The following is an 8,080-nucleotide window of genomic DNA, read 5'->3' on the forward strand; positions in this document are numbered from 1 at the left end:
TGCGCCATTAGTGGCCATATCATCTATAGCCCTTTTCCTAGTAGTGTATCAACAAGTGCCTGTGAAGTGAGCTGTTGTTGGGGTTGGATAGAACTCTGAAGTTAAGCATGCGTGGGCTGGAGTGGTGTGAGGATGGGTGACCTTTCGGGAAGTTTGACCACGGAGTGCGATTTGACCTGAGATTAAGCATATTGACCCGAGATTAAGCCATAGTGACCTGATATTAAGAAAAAAATGAATTTTTTTTGAAAAATTTGAAAATAAAAAATTAAAAAAAATTCCGAATTTTTTTTTGAAAAAAATTTGTTACTAATGGCGCACTTCTACGTGGTGCGCCATTAGTATACCAGATACTAATGGCGCACCGTGGGTTATACTAATAGCGCACCAGCGGTGCGCCATTAGTATACCAGATACTAGTGGCGCGCCACAGGTGCGCCATTAGAAAAAAAATCTAATGGCGTGGTGCTAATGGCGCACCTGTAGTGCGCCATTAATAGCGAAAACAGGTGTGCCACTAGCAGCCCTTTTTGTAGTAGTATTTGATGCTTTAATCTCCTTCTCACATTGTGATGTGTGACGTCTCAGTAATTTTCATTTTGGGCTGAGGCTTATATGTTGTTGGACAATGTTTTTATTGCTATGGATCATGGGACGACCAGTTTAAAGCTTCTAATTTTAGTACTTCTTGAAAAGGGTTCCTCTTGATCTCCGTAGTATTAGTTCCTACTAATAGAATAAATTCTGTTCAAATTCGTGGTTGGAGGTCCTCTATCTTTTCTTATAATTGTATTGCTATATATAGTCGGCAAATGACAAAAGTAAGTTGTGCTATTTCATAAGCATGTGCAATTTGATCAGAAATGCTTTCAGTAAATGAAAACAGCGTTAAAGGTTCAATGTAATCCAGCTATAGGTATATTAGTTAACAAAGAGTAGAGGTGGCATTCAGAAATGCTTATGTGCTCATGATGGAAATTTGGAACATTTATATTTACGAAGTTCTGTTGTTGTACTCCTTGGTACTTGCATGCATACTTTTAGGGTATGGTAGATCATTGTTCAAATGGTTTGAGAAAAAAAGAAATATGCTTGATGTATGAGGCGCTGCTTTATGCACAACAATATGCGTCGGGGCGCGGGGAGCGGCGCCGGCGTCGGGGCAGATGGCGTCGAGGGCGGCGGGGACGGCAAAGTTGAGCAGCCTGACGGCGTCGAAGGCGGCGACGACGGTGAGGTGGACCATCCTGACGGCGTCGGAGGCGGCGGCGACGACGAGGTGGAGCAGCCTAACGGCTCGGCGACGATGGCGACGAGGCAGATCGAGCAGCGGGAGTCGGGCGGAGAAGAAGGGGAGTTTGGAGAAACTGCTAAGTGCTAGTTATATATGAAGAGAATTGGTCCCGGTTCGTGAAACCAACCGGGACCAATGCCCCCTTTAGTCCCGGTTGGTGCCACCAACCGGGACCAAAGGCCTCTTTTCAGCAGCCCAAAGGGCAGGAAGCGACGGCCTTTGGTCCCGGTTGGTGCCACCAACCGGGACTAAAGGGTGGGCAATAATACCGGTTGGTGCCACGAACCGGGACCAATGCCCCCCTTTAGTCTCGGTTGGTGCCACCAACCGGGACCAAAGGCCTCTGCGCTGCCCGCGTCGCGCCCAAAGTTTAGTCCCACCTCGCTAGCTGAGAGAAGCGCAGTGGTTTATAAGCCCTGCTGCGGCTACCCTCTCGAGCTCCTCTCAAATGCAGGCTTACGGGCCTACTTACTACTGCTTTGCCTGATGGGCCTACTGGGCCTCCCGCGGGCCTGAATTCTGGCCCATGGTGGGTTTCTAGTCGTATTCAGGCCGTCGGGGCCCAGTAGGAGGCACTTTTTTTTCTTTACTTATTGTTGCTATTTTTAATTTTTTCCAAGTTTTTTTGTTTTGTTTTCTGCATTATTTATTTTCTTTTGTTTTTTTCTTTATTTTTTAATTCATTTTGCTTTTAGTTTTAGAAAAATTATAAACTTTCTGTTAGTGCCATTAGTTCTCAATTTGAAAACACTTTTTTTGTTTTTTTGTTTTGTTTCTTGATTTATTTATTTCATTTTGTTTCTACTTCCAAGAAAATACTTATTGTTGCTATTTTTATTTTTTTTCCAGTTTTTTTGTTTTGTTTTCTGCATTATTTATTTTCTTACGAGGGCCGAACCATAAGACATTAAAGCATTTCAAATGAACTCTTAAAAAGTTGAAAGTTGAAAGTTGGCATGGTATCATAATGTCGTCTGTTACAAAGTTGGCATGGTATCATCATAATAGTTGCGGGAGAAAGTCTTCACTTTTTCTTCGCTTGTGTCATTTGCTTATTGCGCCGTAACCATGGATAATCTTCATCGTTTATCAGGATGCTGGGGTCAGCCTTGACTTTGAAGGGAGGAATTTCATGAAACTTTTCATAATCTTCAGACATGTCTGTGTTGCCCTCCACTCCTACGATGTCCCTTTTTCCTGAAAGAACTATGTGGCGCTTTGGGGCATCGTATGATGTATTCTCTTCCTTATCTTTTCTTTTTCTCGGTCTGGTAGACATTTCCTTCACATAGATAACCTGTGCCACATCATTGGCTAGGACGAACGGTTCGTCAGTGTACCCAAGATTTGTCAGATCCACTATTGTTATTCCGTACTATGGGTCTACCTGTACCCCGCCTCCTGACAGATTGACCCATTTGCACTTAAACAAAGGGACCTTAAAATCATGTCCGTAGTGAAGTTCCCATATGTCCACTATGTAACCATACTATGTGTCCTTTCCCCTCTCGGTTGTTGCATCAAAGCGGACACCACTGTTTTGGTTGGTGCTCTTTTGATCTTGATCAATCGTGTAAAATGTATTCCCATTTATCTCGTATCCTTTCCAAATCGTAACAGTCGAAGATGGTCCCCTGGACAACAAGTACAGCTCATGACAAACAGTGTTATCACCTCTAAGACGTGCTTCCAACCAACTGCTGAAAGTCCTGATGTGTTCACATGTAATCCAGTCGTCGCACAGCTCCGGGTGTTTGGACCGCAGACTGTTCTTGTGCTCATCGACATACGGGGTCACCAAGGTAGAGTTCTGTAGAACTGTGTAGCGTGCTTGAGACCAAGAATATCCGTCCCTGCATATTATTGAGTCCCTTCCAAGCGTGCCTTTTCCAGTCAGTCTCCCGTCATACCGCGATTGAGGGAGACCTATCTTCTTAAGGCCAGGAATGAAGTCAACACAAAACAGGATGACATCCTCTGTTTGATGGCCCATGGAGATGCTTCCTTCTGGCCTAGAGCGGTTATGGACATATTTCTTTAGGACTCCCATGAACCTCTCAAAGGGGTACATATTGTGTAGAAATACGGGGCCTAGAATGACAATCTCGTCAACTAGATGAACTAGGACGTGCGTCATGATATTGAAGAAGGATGGTGGGAACACCAGCTCAAAACTGACAAGACATTGCACCACATCACTCCTTAGCCTTGGTATGATTTCTGGATCGATCACCTTCTGAGAGATTGCATTGAGGAATGCACATAGCTTCACAATGGCTAATCGGACGTTTTTTGGTAGAAGCCCCCTCAATGCAACCGGAAGCAGTTGCGTCATAATCATGTGGCAGTCATGAGACTTTAGGTTCTGAAACTTTTTCTCTGACATATTTATTATTCCTTTTATATTCGACGAGAAGTCAGTCGGGACCTTCATACTAAGCAGGCATTCAAAGAAGATTTCCTTCTCTTCTTTGGTAAGAGCATAGCTGGTAGGACCTTCATACTGCTTTGGAGGCATGCCGTCTTTTTTGTGCGAACGTTGCAGGTCCTCTCGTGCCTCAGCTGTATCTTTTGTCTTCCCATACACGCCCAAAGAGCCTAGCAGGTTCACGCAAAGGTTCTTCGTCACGTGCATCACGTCGATCGAAGAGCGGACCTCTAGGTCTTTCCAGTAGGGTAGGTCCCAAAATATAGATTTCTTCTTCCACATGGGTGCGTGTCCCCCAGCGTCACTCGGAACAGCTAGTCCGCCGGGACCCTTTCCAAAGATTACATGTAAATCATTGACCATAGCAAGTACGTGATCACCGGTACGCATGGCGGGCTTCTTCCGGTGATCTGCCTCGCCTTTTAAATCCTTGCCTTTCTTTCGACATTGATGGTTGGTCGGAAGAAGTCGACGATGGCCCAGGTACACATTCTTCCTGCAGCTTCCCAGGTATATACTATCGGTGTCAAGTAAACAGTGCGTGCATGCGTGGTATCCCTTGTTTGTCTGTCCTGAAAGGTTACTAAGAGTGGGCCAATCGTTGATGTTCACTAACAACAACGCCTTTAGGTGAAATTCCTCCTGTTTGTGCTCATCCCACATACGTACACCGTTTCCATTCCACAGCTGTAAAAGTTCTTCAACTAATGGCCTTATGTACACATCAATGTCGTTGCCGGGTTGTTTAGGGCCTTGGATGAGAACTGGCATCATAATGAACTTCCGCTTCATGCACATCCAAGGAGGAAGGTTATACATACATAGTCACAGGCCAGGTGCTGTGATTGCTGCTCTGCTCCCCGAAAGGATTAATGCCATCCACGCTTAAAGCAAACCATACGTTCCTTGGGTCACTTGCAAACTCATCCCAGTACTTTCTCTCGATTTTTGTCCACTGCGACCCGTCAGCGGGTGCTCTCAACTTCCCATCTTTCTTACGGTCCTCACTGTGCCATCGCATCAACTTGGCATGCTCTCCGTTTCTGAACAGACGTTTCAACCGTGGTATTATAGGAGCATACCACATCACCTTTGCAGGAACCCTCTTCCTGGGGGGCTCGCCGTCAACATCACCAGGGTCATCTCGTCTGATCTTATACCGTAATGCACCGCATACTGGGCATGGGTTCAGATCCTTGTACGCACCGCGGTAGAGGATGCAGTCATTAGGGCATGCATGTATCTTCTGCACCTCCAATCCTAGAGGGCATACGACCTTCTTTGCTGCGTATGTACTGTCGGGCAATTCGTTATCCTTTGGAAGCTTCTTCTTCAATATTTTCAGTAGCTTCTCAAATCCTTTGTCAGGCACAACATTCTCTGCCTTCCGCTGCAGCAATTCCAGTACGGTACCGAGCTTTGTGTTGCCATCTTCGCAATTGGGGTACAACCCTTTTTTGTGATCCTCTAACATGCGATCGAACTTCAGCTTCTCCTTTTGACTTTCGCATTGCGTCCTTGCATCGACAATGACCCGGCGGAGATCATCATCATCGGGCACATCGTCTGGTTCCTCTTGATCTTCAGCAGCTTCGCCCGTTGCAACATCATCGTGCACATCGTCTGGTTCCTCTTGATGTTCAGTAGCATCACCGTATTCAGGGGGCACATAGTTGTCATCGTACTCTTCTTCTTCGCCGTCTTCCATCATAACCCCTATTTCTCCGTGCCTCGTCCAAACATTATAGTGTGGCAGGAAACCCTTGTAAAGCAGGTGGGTGTGAAGGATTTTCCGGTCAGAGTAAGACTTTGTATTCCCACATATAGGGCATGGACAACACATAAAACCATTCTGCTTTTGCCTCAGCCACTGTAGAAAATCATGCACGCCCTTAATGTACTCGGAGGTGTGTCTGTCACCGTACATCCATTGCCGGTTCATCTGCGTGCATTATATATAATTAAGTGTGTCAAAAATCATTACAAAACATCATGAATAGATAATTAAGTGACCAAATTAATAGAAGTTCATCATCACATTAAAACCAAAGTATATACATAGTTCTCATCTAACAACATAAAGCTCTGCTACATTGAAACTATGTAAAATATTTCAATGCAAAAACAAATGCGATCATAATCGCAACCAATGTAACAACTGATCCAACGGCATAATGATACCAAGCCTCGGTATGAATGACATATTTTCTAATCTTTCTAATCTTCAAGCGCATTGCATCCATCTTGATCTTTTGATCATCGACGACATCCGCAACATGCAACTCCAATATCATCTTCTCCTCCTCAATTTTTCTAATTTTTTCCTTCAAGAAATTGTTTTCTTCTTCAACTAAATTTAACCTCTCGACAATAGGGTCGGTTGGAATTTCCAGTTCAAAAACCTCCTAGATAAATAAAATCTATGTCACGTTGGTTGGCATAATTGTCATAAACAATAGATGAACCAATAGTTATGAAAAGATAATATATACCACATCCGAATCATAGACAGGACGAGGGCCGACGGGGGCGGATACCAAAACAATCACACTATCTAAGATGCAATAATAAAAGTAAGAAAATTATACAAGTATCTATATAAACATACAAGTAAGAATATTTTTTCCTTTCAAAAATAAGATAAGAACAAGAGGCTCACCACGGTGGTGCGGGCGACGAGATTGGCGCAGGAGATCGACGGCGGTGAAGACGGGGACGAGACGTGACGGACCGCTAAACCTAGACAAATATTAAGGAAAATGGAGCTTGGAGGTCGAGCTTGGAGAGGAGAAAGCTTAAGTAGTGTGGCTCGGGCATTACATCGAACACCTCGTGTGCATAGGAGGTGAGCTAGAGCACCACAAAGCTCTCTCTCCTCGCTGGCCACCAAAAACCGGGAGTGCTCTGCTCGCGGGAAAGGGGTATATATAGGCAATTAATTGGTCCCGGTTCATGGCAAGAACCGGGACTAAAGGGCAGCCTTTGGTCCCGGTTCATGCCAACAGCCGGGACCAATGGTGGTGGGCCAGGAGGTCAGCCCATTGGTCCCGGTTCATCCCACCAACCGGGACCAAAAGGTCCAGACGAACCGGGACCAATGGTCCACGTGGCCCGGCCGGCCCCCGGGGCTCACGAACCGGGTCCAATGCCCCCATTGGTCCCGGTTCTGAATTGAACCGGGACTAATGGGCTGACCTGGCCTGGACCATTACCCCCTTTTATACTAGTGATGTATGTTCGCAAACAATAAAATAAAAAAAAATCAGCAAGTAGATGCCTTCATATGCATGCATATCTAGACTGGATCATAAGCCATGATCGAAATTTAGTGGTATTGAAACTAGAAGGGCGGATGACTATTAATCTCTCCTTTAATCTCAAAATCTACGAGTAGGTTATAACATACATCCTAGAGATTTTAAGGATATGTATTGATCTGCAAGTCTTAAATTTCAGTTAAACATCTATTATATCCCTGTGTGACATAGAAGTATTGAAGAACCCCTGCACACTTTGTACTTGGCCAATTGCTTATAAAGAGCGAACAACTTTTGTTACACCTTTTCTAAATTAAACCTCTTCCTCTTTAGGCCCATGATTCACACTTTTTATATGATTCCTTTTGGTTTATGTATACCTTTGTGATATGCTTCTATCTTTGCATATTTCTTTTTCTTAAGGGCACATGAGAAGAATTGATGAAACATGTAAGCTGTCAAATTGTTTTGCTTTATCTTGAAAAGTGTAAGTTTTCTAAAAACTGTGATGCAAATTTGGTAAGGTGGTAGAGAACCTCATCAATATAATATTGTATATGCTCCTCCTCGGGATGTAGCGAACTAGCGATCTATTATGCTTTTTCTTGACCAAATCCAAACTACTATTATTGGAAGGTCCATCTATTCTTATAGTGTGTGTACATGATTTCCTTTTTGTATTTGCTTTAGTTTATCTTCCAATCCTCTGAATGATTTTCACATATGTTTTTTTGCGAAAGTGTTGTTGGGAGTACACATGTGGACCACGACTTGCTTCCCTTTTATTTTGCTCACTAAACAGGTGCCATTAACTCCTACAATTGCGTGTCTCATCTTCTTAGATGCTAGATAATGTTCGGTTGAGAGAGATGACTATGAGGTGCGTGCAAGTAATGACAGGTACCTCTATCTTACACCTTTTTCCAATGAAAAAGCGTGCATGCTTTTCTAGATTTGGTTTCCTTTTCCATGTGCATTGTCAATTTGTTATTCCTTCAAAGTGAGATGAAAACAAAGATTCTACTTGTCTAACTAAAGTTTGATCTTCAGTCCTACTCCATTTGTCTGGAATTAGTTGACGCTCAAAGGGATGTATCTAGA

This window comes from Triticum aestivum, chromosome 3B (genome assembly GCF_018294505.1).
Source record: "Triticum aestivum cultivar Chinese Spring chromosome 3B, IWGSC CS RefSeq v2.1, whole genome shotgun sequence".
Lineage (NCBI taxonomy): Eukaryota > Viridiplantae > Streptophyta > Magnoliopsida > Poales > Poaceae > Triticum > Triticum aestivum.